Raw genomic sequence first — 14097 nt, 5'->3', positions numbered from 1 at the left:
TGTTTCTCAATAGCTCTGTAAACTAAATTCCATGATATTTGTCCTATGACTAACCAATGTCAGAACGTCCACACTGTTTCTCTTTTGGATAAACAGACTATTGGAGCTGCTATCATAATCATTTTTACAATGACAGTGACAGGCTATTTTAATAGAGTTGTCCATGTTTGTGCTACGCATTAGAAGCAGGCTTTGTGAATACTTGCCAGTTCAAAGTAAAAACAACTGCAGTAGCCTGGGATGTGGAAACAATGTTTGAAATGCTATTGGGCTGCTGACCAGTTTAGGATCTTTGCTGTGTCACTCACGCCCTGAATGTTCCCTCTGTTGAATTCGAGAATGATGCATTCTTTACACTATTCATGGTTACTTTCAGCTTGCCTGAAGATAAAATGAAATTAAATTAGTAAATGTACGTGAAAATCTCTAGCATCATAGTAACTACTGGAATGCAGGTGAGTCCCAAGGACACCATTCAGCCCTACCTCAAAAGAGGAACAGCTTGCAAGTAATTGCGTCTGTCTTCTAAGCTCCCTGCCTCTGTTTGGCAACACAGTGGGGCTTCCCCTGGAAGCCACCTTGCTCTCATTGCATCTGCCCCAGAGAAATCAAGAAATAATTACCTTTTTATTTGGAGACTTGATTAATGCAGCAGCCTTCCCCCTGGCTATGGTGAGATAAACTGGGCTGTTGAGAATAACCTGGGTTTTATTCAGCCTTGATTACTCCTGGTGCAGGGATCATTTGAGTTGAGGGCACAGAGGATCACAGCTGATTAAAGAGATGACCTTGGGCACAGCACTCCTAGACATCTTGATTACGAAAACTGGGGGCTCCCATCCCTGCTCACGGATACTGCGAGAATGTACACCCCTTGTGTATATTCCCATCAAGACAGAAGAAAGAAGCAAGCGGTTGTCAGCAATGTCAGGGAACAGAGTCACGAAGGGAGCTAAGATTGCTCCTCTAATATGAGATGATCATTATTTACAGCTGAGATTTTCATGGTTCAAGTGGAAAGTTTCAAAGATATGTACTTTGTTTTAAAATGTGCATCTCTTTGAGTGGTAATTATAGTTGCGTGACTGCCAAAATGATACCATAGTATACCATGACTACCATAAATTATAGATGGAAAATTGATGTTCTAAATTTCTATACACATTGAAAAAAGATATGATATGTTCAAAATTCCAAGGATATTAAGTATTCATTCCCCCAAGTACTTGTTTATTTGGTTATTCTTATATCAAAAATGTGTAAATAGAAGCTGAACGTTCTCAAGTTTTATAAGCCCTGTAAATTAGGGCAAGCAGAAGGACAGCAGACAAGTTTAGGTGGAGAAAGTCTGTATGTTTCCCAAAATTGGGAATTATAAGGGAAAGAATGTGTTGTACAGTTCAGAGCATGCAGATCAAACAATATCTGCTGTACCAAAGCTTTCTGGAATCACACAAAACACTTTGTTACTCTGAACTCTAGTTTCCTATTAAAAAGATGGTATGAAAATTAGAATCGTCCTTCCAAGCTTTTGCACCCGACAGGGAATGCAATATACTCACTAGATAGTTTTAAAACTGTGTGAAAATGTCCATGGCTGTCATTCACAACGTCACCCAAATTGTGAACAATTTACCAGAGAATGAATCAAATGTGCAATACAAAGTAGGTTCCTCAATGGGTCTTCAAGAATAATAGTAGCCCATGAGATACCTTAAATTAAAAGGAGAATGTGACTCAAGCATCTATGTAGCACATTAAGAGAACCAACTAGTTCTCTTTAGTGGTAATGCCCTTTATTTCCCAATTTTTCAGTAAAGATTAGTTTTTAATTAAATAGGAATGAGCATGCTTTCTCAGTTTCATAAACATTAAAATATTAGTTGGAATGGAACAGAATTGAAGACCCAGAAATGAACCCACAGAATTACGCCTACTTAATCTTTGATAAAGGAACTAAAACAATAGTATGGAAGAAAGATAGCCTCTTTAACAAATGGTGCTGGCAAAACTGGCTCAACACATGCAACAAACTAAAACTAGATCCTTATATATCACCCTGCACCAAAATCAATTCCAAATGGATTAAAGACCTCGAAATCAAAACAGACACCCTGAAAACACTAAAGGAAGGAGTAGGAGAAACACTTGGGCTCCTTGGCGCAGGACGGAACGTCCTTAACAAAGACCCAGAAAGGCTACAAATCAAAGAAAGGTTGGACAAATGGGACTGCATCAAACTGCAGAGCTTCTGCACGGCAAAGGACACATAGCTCGCAAGATAAACACAAAGCCCACAGACTGGAAGAAGATCTTTACCGGCCATTCAACAGACAAAGGCCTCATCTCTAAAATATATGCAGAACTAAAAAAATTACCCTCTTCCAAAACAAAACCTCAAAGAACCAATAGCCCCCTCATCAAGTGGGCTAAAGACTTACAAAGAGACTTCTCTGATGAGGAAATGAGAATGGCCAAGAGACATATGAAAAAGTGCTCTACATCTCTGGCCATAAAAGAAATGCAAATCAAAACAACATTGAGATTCCATCTCACCCCAGTAAGAATGTCCTATATCAAGAAAACTAACAATAACAATTGTTGGAGGGGATATGGCCAAAAGGGAACCCTACTTCATTGTTGGTGGGAATGTAAACTGGTTCAGCCACTCTGGCAAGCAGTATGGAGATTCCTCAGAAGGCTAAATATAGAACTCCCCTATGACCCAGCAGCTCCACTTTTGGGTATCTATCCAAAAGACCACAAACAAAATCACAGTAATGCCACCAGCACAACAATGTTCATTGCAGCATAATTTGTCATAGCGAGAATCTGGAACCAACCCAGTTGCCCCTCAGTAGACGAATGGATCAGGAAAATGTGGTACATATACACAATGGAATTTTATGCCTCTATCAGAAAGAATGACATTGCCCCATTTGTAAGGAAATGGAAGGACTTGGAAAAAATTATACTAAGCGAAGTGAGCCAGACCCAAAGAAACATGGACTCTATGGTCTCCTTTATTGGGAATAATTAGTACAGGTTTAGGCAAGTCATAACAGAGCATCACAAGGCCCAATAGCTATACCCTTATGAACACTTAAGATGATGCTAAGTGAAATAAACTCCATGTAATGGAGACAATTGTTATATCACAGTTGTAACTACTTTCATCATCCCATGTGTATCTGTAGCTTCTATTATTGATGATATTCTTGTATCACCTTCCTGTGGTTGTACCTAAACTATCTCTGTAATCTTATCTGAGTATATTGGAAACCATGTATACTGGTATTGGAACTAGGAAATTGAAAGGGAATACCAAAATTGAGAGACACAGGGTAAAAAAAGTCAAACAACTACAAAAGCAATACTTGCAAAACTGTTTGGTTTAAGTGAACTGAAGACCGGGGGGGAGGGGAAGCGGGAGGGAGGAGGGGGTTATGAGGGACAAGGTAACAAACAGTACAAGAAATGTATCCAATGCCTAACGTATGAAACTGTAACCTCTCTGTACATCAGTTTGATAATAAAATTTGGGAAAATAAATAAATAAATAAATAAAATACTAGTTGGTACTGTTGATGTTCATATTTGTTTCATAAAGCTGTGTTCATAAAATAAGTATTTTTGAGTCACAGTAGAGTATGAATATCTTCTTATATAACTTAATTTAACATTAGAATAATATAGTTCAGTAATGACAGAAAATTTTCTTTTAGCCTTCAGGAAATATGCTTATATATGGTATGTATGAATATATATATTATTTATGTCTGCATATGTATGCATAAATGTTATTCTGAAAGAAAAATGAATGTTGGTCTTATTTATTATTTCCTCTGCTGTGATGATAATCTACATTTAAATTTCTATGAATATATCGCATTACAAAATATACTTTGTGTTAAGTATGCAACAAGATAAAAAGGCAAATGGCATAGGTAGTCTAAAATATTTATATATGGCAGACAGACTTAATAGGAATGCCAATATGTACAAATCCTAAAATACAAGATATAATGGGTTTTTGAATGCTAATGATCCCATTCTAATTTAGCTCTCCATATATTTAAATTTTTATCAATTTCCTTTATGTTAAACCCTACTTTGAAAACAATCTTCTCTATATTACCCATAAACAGGTTGTAACATATTTATTATGAGTCATTCCACTTTCTATAGAACAATCCATCTGACCTAATGTTAGATTATGTTTCATTCAGCCTGTTGATTTGAGGGACAATTGCTCAAAACACTAGGTGAGCTGGGAACGCAATTTAGTCCACAATTATGGAAAACAACATGGAGATTCTATCACCTATTCAAGGAATGCTGTTCTTCAGTATGCATACAAAAGAAATGAAACCAGCATGACATGAATCATCTGTGCTCTCCTGTTTGTTTATTTTAGCAGTCTTCACAATGGCTAGGACATGGGCTCCCCTTAGCTGTCCATTGATACCCGAATGGATAAATAACATATGGTATATTTGTGCACTGAGATATTATGCAGACATAGAGATAAATGAAGTCTGTTAAGTGAAATACTCTAGACACAGATAGCCAAGTGCCACGTGAGGTCTCCCACACATGGAAGCTGAAACACTGATCTTACAGAAGGAGAGAGGACACTAGTGCTTACCGGAGGCTGGAAGGAGAGACAATGGTTGACAGTACAGATGTACTACTCAGTAGGAAGCATAATGGTTCCTAGTGTTCTAAATTGCACAGGATGACTGTGATGGACAGTATGTTGCGTAGTAGAAGAAAGCTAGTAGAGAGGATGTTGAATGTACTCAACACAAAGCAGCCATAAATGTTGGGCATGATGGAGATTCCATTCCGGCTGATCTGATCATTACACATCACATCCATGGGCAGAAATGCGAGGCTTTCCTGAGGAACGAGAAGAATGTAGTAAGTTTAAACGATGATACGTGGGGCTGGCCTTTGTGTGGAATGTGTGCAAAATTAATCTTTAGGACTAGAAAGTTTCCTAGGGAAAAATATGAGTCAGAGGCTAAATCAAAGTAAGACCAGGACAATTTCTGCAGTTTTCCTGGGTTCCATACCAACTGTGACATTGAATTGGAAATTGACCAACATGCATTTTACTCACAAATTGATTTCTTTACTTGAAACCCTTTTATCCAACTCCTTAAAATATTGTTACAGGAAAAAAACCAAAATATGAAAATGAAGAAAGAAAATGGTAACAATTGATAGAGAATTCTAAAGACTAGACAGGTGGAATGTTGAGTAGTCTCCCAGATCTGAACTAGGCAAGAGTTTGGTAAATGTTTTGTATTACTATACAATTAAAGATACTCATTTACATGCACAATGAAAGAAACTATTGCTCTCCCCAGTTTTTATATATATATGATATATTTATATATATATATCATATATATATATGATATACATATGTGTGTGTGTGTGTATGTGTGTGTGTGTGTGTGATTTGTAATTTTGACCTGATTAGGTTATTTCAAAATCAAAGTATGAGCATTCTGGACAGTATCTGAGTGGAAGAGCATTTTTATAATTTTCTTACAGTCTCATGATGATCAATTAGAACTAAACAACGAGTAGGGAATGACATTTACTGGAATGCTGTAAATTTCACAGGAAATCACTTTTTTGTGTCTTTGTTGTAAAGGTGATGAACAGGAAGTTTACAGTTATATAAGTAAGGTAATGAGCACATTTCTTTTTAGGCACCATTACCAATCTCCCATCTTGATTTTCAAGAGCGAAATGAATTATTTGGACATATGTTTTTCTTTACTTTTCTTTCATTTTATACTTGGAATTTGCTCCATCACACATTCAAATTAACATCATTGCTGACTTAACTGTGTTACTAAATACTGCAATAAAATATTCATTGAGTTCCACAGTTCCTAGGCTATTTTTACTTGGTCTTCTCCAAACATCACATTGTAGCTCTTATTTTTTGATAGGCAGTTATTTGAAAGAATTGCTTACATTCATTGTGACCAGGCATAAAATTTAGTTAACTAATTTTTAAGTGTGCACTTTAGTACCATGTTACATCAGTATTGGTGAAATCATCAGTATCAATCATGGAATTTCTGTCACTCCAAATACAAGTGCTAAATCCATTAGGCAAGAATTCCATTTTTTTTTCTACTCCCTTCCTGCTATTGCTAATTTCTCAGTGAAGTTTCAGACTCTAAACTTTTTACACAAGTGGAGTTTCTCACCATTTATTCTTTACATAAAGGCCTTTACAGTTAGCACAATACATCTGCTGTCTATCAATGCAGTTGCATGTTTGTATGCTATCCTTTTATGGATGGGCGGTACTCATTTTCAAGTAGATGGCACGTTTTGTTTCTTTGTTGATGGAGAGCATAGTGACTTCCAACCATCATCTTCATTTTGTGACCCCAAAGTTTATGAACCTCCCCACCAAGCTGTTATTTCCTATGCTCCAAGGATACTGATATCATCAAAGTTCTTAAGGAATTGTACACGGTTAAAGTGATGAATTAAATGATCAATCTATATCTTACTGAACATCAACTACCTTTCACACAAATAATGAGAACTCGCCTCCCTAAGATACCTTCCTCACTGCATTTCATAGTCCATTAATGATATCTAGACGGTAGGATGGACGTGTTTTAGGGTCAGTATACACGATGAGAGATGTGAGGAGACTCCTGGGAACGCAGCTGAGAGACGCCGTGAAAGTGAGAGCGAACAGTTACCCCTGTCTCTTTGGTCTGAATTAGATCACAGGTGCATTCCACATTGATAAACAAAGAACTTGCAGTGATTCTGACATTCTCAAACTATTCCATGAGGCTATGAATAAGCTCAGTCGCTTCTAAATAAGGCGCAGGGATATTTGTATGCTAAACGTCCCAAGCAAGTTCGGATTCTGTCTGTACAAAGGAAGATAAAAATGAGGCTGGGTAGATAACCATAAATAGGACATAAAATATAGTATATATTTCTGAAAATGCATCCATAAAATATCACTTCTTTAACAAGTACTGGTATCAGCATGTAGGATAAACGTGTCCATGCCAATTGAACCATTAAACTAATATAAAAAGTACAACTTTTTTTTCTAAATTTTCTCATGACCGGTCAAAATAAATGGGGAAAGATCCACTCATTTTTTTTTACATTACCAAACATGACACTTTTAATGTTTCAGTTCACTCACTGAAGTAATCTTGGGATCAGAAGTGATCTGTATTTGGCCTCAGGATGCTTCCAGATAACATTTAATAGCTAGCTATACAAGTAAATCGTGTGGGCAGTAAGCAATGGTTCACATGTGAAACACACCCCCCGTCTTCAAGACTATCAATTATATGTGAAGGACTGTTGGGCTGCTCTGCTGCTCTTCCGATGTTAATGAACATTTGTGCGGCAGCCAAACCTGCCCCGGCTCTTACACAGCTGCGCTGCAGCCTCTCATCCTATTGGAATTGCAGTGAACTATTACTGCTATGTCATTACCAAGACGCATCCAGGATTGCGCTGTGTTCCAGACTCCCAACAGCCTGAGCTAGAAGAGCTCCCTGTGTCTTTTATTGTAGTTACTCCTTGTACCTTATCTCTTGGTTTCTCCTATCAGGTCAGTGGAAAAGATTCTGGCAGTATAGCTTTCAGAACTTTATGATTATGTAGATGTCATAACTATTTCTTGAGTTTAACTTTTAAACTTGAATGATTAGAATACTTTTTTTTCTTCTTTGATCCCAAAGCATTTCAACTTTGAGCCATGTGTAATGACCTATTTATTTCTGGCTAAGAATGCAACTAACAAAAATCCATATTATGGAATTGTAATCTCTTTGTATAACTACTTAATAATAATAGTAAAAGCCTTTAAAATGTTCTAATTGTGGCACTGAAATAATTTGTGAATGGCACCATTGAGAAACCAGACACCGTGCACAAAAGTTATCTCTGTGTTGCTTTTACAGATACATGTCAATCTGTCATGATCTTACTTAAAATCTTTGCTGTTTGGAAGTGAGGAACATTTGGTAGTAGCTTGCCTGCTCTTAGAAAACAGAAGATAATGTAGTATGTAAATTAAACGGGGCAAGTAAGGATGAATCCCAGATGGCCCATTTCTTTAGAAAAGCCCAAAATTTATAAGTCTCTCTATTTGTCATGCAGTAAAAATTTTGCTATTTTCTTGGTAAACAAAATTCTGAGAATAGTTGATGTTTGACTTTTATCTTTATATGGGATAGGAAGCATTTAATCTATCTAGGAAAATGTCAAAAATAATTTTCTTGTGTCATACTTTCTTATTTTCAAGGCAATAGTTCTGCAGATTTCCATGAATAGATAGAAAGATCTATTCATATATGTGCCCCAAATGGAAATGTTCAATTCACCCTCCTTATTTGTTCTGGTGTTTGTAATATTCCTTTCTGCTCCTTTGGTGACTGGAGCAGTAACTTGTGGGCATTTAGATATGTAAACTCAATGTTCTCATTCTATAGTGCTCCTGTTTAATTTTTAGCAAGTAAATTGTACTGTAGGTAGTTTCCTTTTTTAATTTAATTTTATTGTCAAGGTGATTTACAGAAGGGTTATGGTTACATATGTAAGCTAGTAAGTACATGTCTTGTCAAACTTGTTACCTCTTCCCTCATTTTTTCTCCCACTTTCCCTCCCTCCCCAAGTTGTACAGTGATTTCCAACATATTGTCTTGTGTGTATCACCATTTCATTGGTTATTACATTATCCTTTGTGTCACAACAAATATCCTTGGATAAAGAGATTTTTTCATTTGTATTATCCCAAGTCAAGGTAGTCAGGTAGTCAGCAGGAAACTGAACAAGACATAACTATTTTATCTACATCAGAATTCCTAGCAACTATTTCTACATGAGAAATTCTAGCTCGATAAATTCTACTTTTCCTACCAAGTTTTTGCAATTTTTTGATTTAAAACATAATCAACTAAGAGTTCATAAAATCTACCTGCCTGTATCAAAATGAGATTTCCCCCCCCCCCATGATTGTTCCACAGAACACCATTTTTGTCCTCTACATATCGAAACTATTAGAATTCGGTCTTTACTGTGCTTTGGACTTTTCATATACAGTAAATTTCCACAAAGCATTGTTAGAACCTGTGTTGGTGGACACTCTTTATGTGTTGGGACCAAGCAAAAGTAGAAACAACAAATCTAGGTATAAAAAATGACCATAAAATTAGACAAGAGAAATTGACACCTCCTGCAAATACCTCCCTATCTTTTTCTCATTCTATCTCTAAAGGTGGTCTCAAAATTAATCATCATTTTCACCTTTCCAAGGAAATGCAGGATAACATATGTGAGGGAATTGAACGAGGCCAGACCTACATTGCAAAAAGTCTCAGAAAACATGTTGTGGAATTGAACAGGGTCTAGTCCACCTTTAAATGCCTCCTCTCAGGTCTTTCAAAGTACAAGTCTGGTATGTTTTTATGACATTTGCAAAATGACTTGCTATCCCAAAACTGCGCCTTACAGGTGTAGTTGGAGTCAAACAAACAAAGAACATACTGTACAACTAGGCATGAAAATTTGGTTTTGTTTTTATTTGTCCAGTTTGATTTCTTAAAATTAAGATTTTTCCCCTTTCATGTACATTGCATAGGCATGTATATTTGCATCCATGAAATTCTTAGAAGTCTTAATGAACCACTACTAGAAAACATATGCATAGTGTGGAGGTTCCTAAAAAGGCTAAACATAGAGCTCCCCTATGACCCAGCAGCGCCACTTTGGGGCATCTACCTTAAAGACTGCAAGCAAGACCACACTACAGTCACCAGCACAACTATGTTCATCACGGCACAACTTGTTATCACTAAAACATAGAACCAACCTAGATGCCCCTAGATACAAGTGGATAAGGAAAATGCGGTACATATACACAATGGAATCTATGCCTCCCTCAGAAGGAATGACACTGCCCCATTAGTAAGGAAATGGAAGGACTTGGAAAAAATCATACTAAGTGAAGTGACCCAGACCCAAAGAAACATAAACCCTATGGTATCCTTCATAGGGAACAGCTAGTACAGGAATAGGCTAGTCATGGTAGAAGACCAAATTACCCCAATAACTACACCCATATGACCACATAAGAAGATGCCAAGTGAAATGAACTCCACATTACAGAAACAAGAGTTATACCACTGTTGTAATTCTTCTTAACATGCCATGTGAACTTGTACTACTTTTTTTTCTCTTTTTCCTTGTCAGTTTGTTTCACTGAGTGGTTTGCCTGGTTTTGTTTCTTTTGTAGTTCGTTCCTGTGGCTGTACCCTTGCTATCACTGTACTACACATACTACAGCTGAGTACCCTGGATATTGTCCAATACGATAATAGAAATGGGGAAGGGAGAGGGAATACCAAAATCGAGAGACAAAGAACAAAAAGACAAACCACTCAAAAAGCAACACTTAGAAACCATTTGATGTAAACCAACTGCACAACTCTTGGGGGGAGAGGGAAGGGAAAGGAGAGGCGAAAATGAAGGAGGAGGTAACAAGTAGAACAAGAAATGTACTCACTGCCTTTCATATGAATCTATAACCCCTCTGTATCATACTTTGACCATAAAAAAGGCAAAACAAGGAAAACATGTACATAAGGAAAACTCAGTTCTACTTATTTGCTTCCATAAATGGAAGTGACACTGATAACTTACCCTTTTCACTGTGTTGTGGAATACTTACAATGTCTTGTACCTTAGTATACATTACTTGACCAAAGTAAGGAATCTCATTATGACATTCCAATGTAATATATGTTAAGCATTAGTTCTCTCTTTCTGTCTCCCCTCCCTTCTTCATCTTTCTAGCAGTCCTCATATTAGTTTTATGTACTTGGTTATTATTTTTGACTAGCTTCTAAAGAAGAGATAATGTGCAATGCTTCTCTTGGTGACACTGGATTATTCTATTGAAATGATGATCTGCAGTAACATCCATTTTTCTGCAAACAATCAAATGAATTTCATTCTTCCTGATGGCTGAGTAAAACTTCATTTTGTAAGTATGCTACACTTTCTTTAATTATTCATCCACTGACAGACAACTATACTGATTTCATACGTTGGCTACTAGGTGGATCATGCCACACAACACACAGTTATGCGAGTTTTTCTACAGTAAGATGGCTTTGAATTTGAAGGGTATATACTTGGAAGCAGTGTGGTTGAAATTTGAAATATTTCTGGCTTTGAGTTGCAAAAACACGACTCCAGGTTGTGCTTATGTTCTGCCCCTAAACTTGTTTATTTCTAATGTGATTGCTACAACCTCTTGGAGTTTAACTATTAACTTATGCCCTAAGGGGAACTCCAGCTTTCCTTATGTAACTTCACAATATAAATATATATTATAGGATTTAAATATCCTGACAGATTCCAACACATTCTGGGCTCATAATTAATTCTGCAAGTTGAAGGGCATAGACTGTGTAGACATGCAGTGGATAATTTGGTGGCTTAGCAAATCAGATCCTGAGTTAAAGAAGCAAAAAATGGATCAAAGACCTAGAAATCAAAACAGAAACCATGAAAACACTAATTGACGGAGTGGGAGAAACACTTGGGCTCCTTGGCACAGGATGGAACTTTCTTAACAAAGACCCAGAAAGGCTACAAATCAAAGAAAGGTTAGGCAAATAGGACTGCATCAAATTGCAGAGCTTCTGCACGGCAAAGGACATAGCTCACAAGATAAACAGAAAGCCCACAGATTGGGAGAAGATCTTTACCGGCCATTCAACGGACAAAGGCCTCATCTCTAAAATATATGCAGAACTAAAAAAATTACCTTTATCCAAAACTAAACCGCAAAGAACCAATAGCCCCCTCATCAAGTGGGCTAGAGACTTAAAAAGAGACTTCTCTGATGAGGAAATGAGAATGGCCAAGAGACATATGAAAAAGTGCTCTACATCACTGGCCATAAAAGAAATGCAAATCAAAACAACATTGAGATTCCATCTCACCCCAGTAAGAATGTCCTATATCAAGAAAACTAACAATAACAACTGTTGGAGGGGATGTGGCCAAAAGGGAACCCTACTTCATTGTTGGTGGGAATGTAAACTGGTTCAGCCACTCTGGCAAGTGGTATGGAGATTCCTCAGAAGGCTAAGCATAGAACTCCCCTATGACCCAGCAGCCCCACTTTTGGGTATCTATCCAAAAGACCACAAACATAATCACACTAAAGCCACCAGCATTTGATAGCTTTAAAATACTTCTGACCGCACCTCTGAATCTGGCTTGGGTCCTATGGCATCCTGACAGAGGATTTAATCTCATTTCACTCAGCCTCTTCTGGTAGAATTGTCAGAATATTTACCGGTATTACAAATACATACTTTTCACCCTGTGTTGATTATTCTAAAACTGTAATTGGCCAGTCACATTTGAGTTCTACAAATGCAGATTCAAATTTGCCTTAGAATACCTAGAAAATAATGTCACAACACATTTTGTCGTTGCTGGCAGGAACCATGAGTTAGCACACTCCTAGAGTGGTTGTGTCTACTCTGAACACAAAACATTAATTCAGTTGAAACAATATAGTATAGCAAATACTTACATAGCAGTTGCATTGCATTAGGCATTATAAATAATCAAGTATATGGCAGGATGCACGTGGGTTACATGGAAAGGTAACACCATTTTATTTGAGGAACTGAGCTTCTACACATGTTGGGTTCCATAGGGGACACAGTACCAACCCGATGCAGATATGGTAGAAAAAATATATTGTTTAGAATAATCTGTGTGAGATTGGGTAGGTACTTTATCTCTGGAGTCATCAGTGTCCACACTCAGAACATTTAACTCATGAATATGATGATCTACAGAAATCAACTGAAGTAATGCCTACTACGAAGCCTCCACAGGCAGCCTTTCGGCTTCTCTTTCCCAGTTTCCATGGTCTCATGGTACCCTCAGGCCATTGTTTCTGTTCTCAATTGGCTGATCCCAAACTTATCTCAGCAACTGGAAAGGGAACAAAAATTAATATAAAGAAGTCATCCCCATTCATCTTTGGCAGAATCCACTGTAATAGCTTGTCTCATCAAATAATCATTATACTCAATAAGTTGTCTAACCCATGAAATGCAAAACTAAATGACTGTCAGCTGGCTCAGGAGAGTCTTGCCCACTGAATGATGGCAGGCTGTGGCAAGAATTCTCACTACATCAGTGGAATGGCATTTCTAGTGGATTTATGCACGGATAAAATCTAGTTGTCCTGAAAACTGGAGAGCATTTTATTTTAATGTTTTCATGACCACAACATCTATCTAAATGGGAGAACAAGGCCATGCTATCCAGACAGAGAAAATTAAAGCAATTTGTGTAAGATTTCACAACACAAGCACTGGACTACTTACAGTTAGTGAGCCCGTGCTCCTACTTATTATATACTACTTGTGCAGTAATTTTCCTTGGAATTTTCACTCAAATATACAACTATACATCAAATAATTACGCATGCAATTTCCAAATGGATAATATTAATTTTGACTATTTTCTTTCTGAAATTTTTATTTTAAGGGAAATGCACAGGTGATCTAACTATATACAGTCAAGCATTGTGATTAAAATTCAGAAAAACATGGTAGCCAAGATTTTGAATAAAAGTCACATTCTATTTCTAAACATATTCACTTTATAATGACATGCATGTATATATATATATGTTTGATATTGATATTGGTGATTGTATGCTTCTTGGCGGATATATGCTCACATTTGATGTCAGAATTACCCACAGTTGAATTTAAAACTTATTTTCATATACGCAAACACACACAGAAATAACACACACACACACACACACACACACACTTCCTTGTTGTCAAGAAAAATGGCTATCTACTTTAGATTTACAGATGGCCAGTAAAATAGACTTCCCTGATATATTTTACCAAGTTCTCCACAGTGAAAATTTTAAAGTAAAGGATCCTCTTTAGTAGCTGTTAGATTTTTACCTTTCTGTCCAGTGGGATTGCACGTCTCATCTGTGACTCCACGTTGCAGTACTACCGA

Source organism: Perognathus longimembris, chromosome 8 (assembly GCF_023159225.1).
Source record: "Perognathus longimembris pacificus isolate PPM17 chromosome 8, ASM2315922v1, whole genome shotgun sequence".
In the NCBI taxonomy this organism is placed as follows: domain Eukaryota; kingdom Metazoa; phylum Chordata; class Mammalia; order Rodentia; family Heteromyidae; genus Perognathus; species Perognathus longimembris.
The sequence above is the reverse complement of the archived record's forward strand: the minus strand, read 5'-3'. Positions refer to the sequence as shown.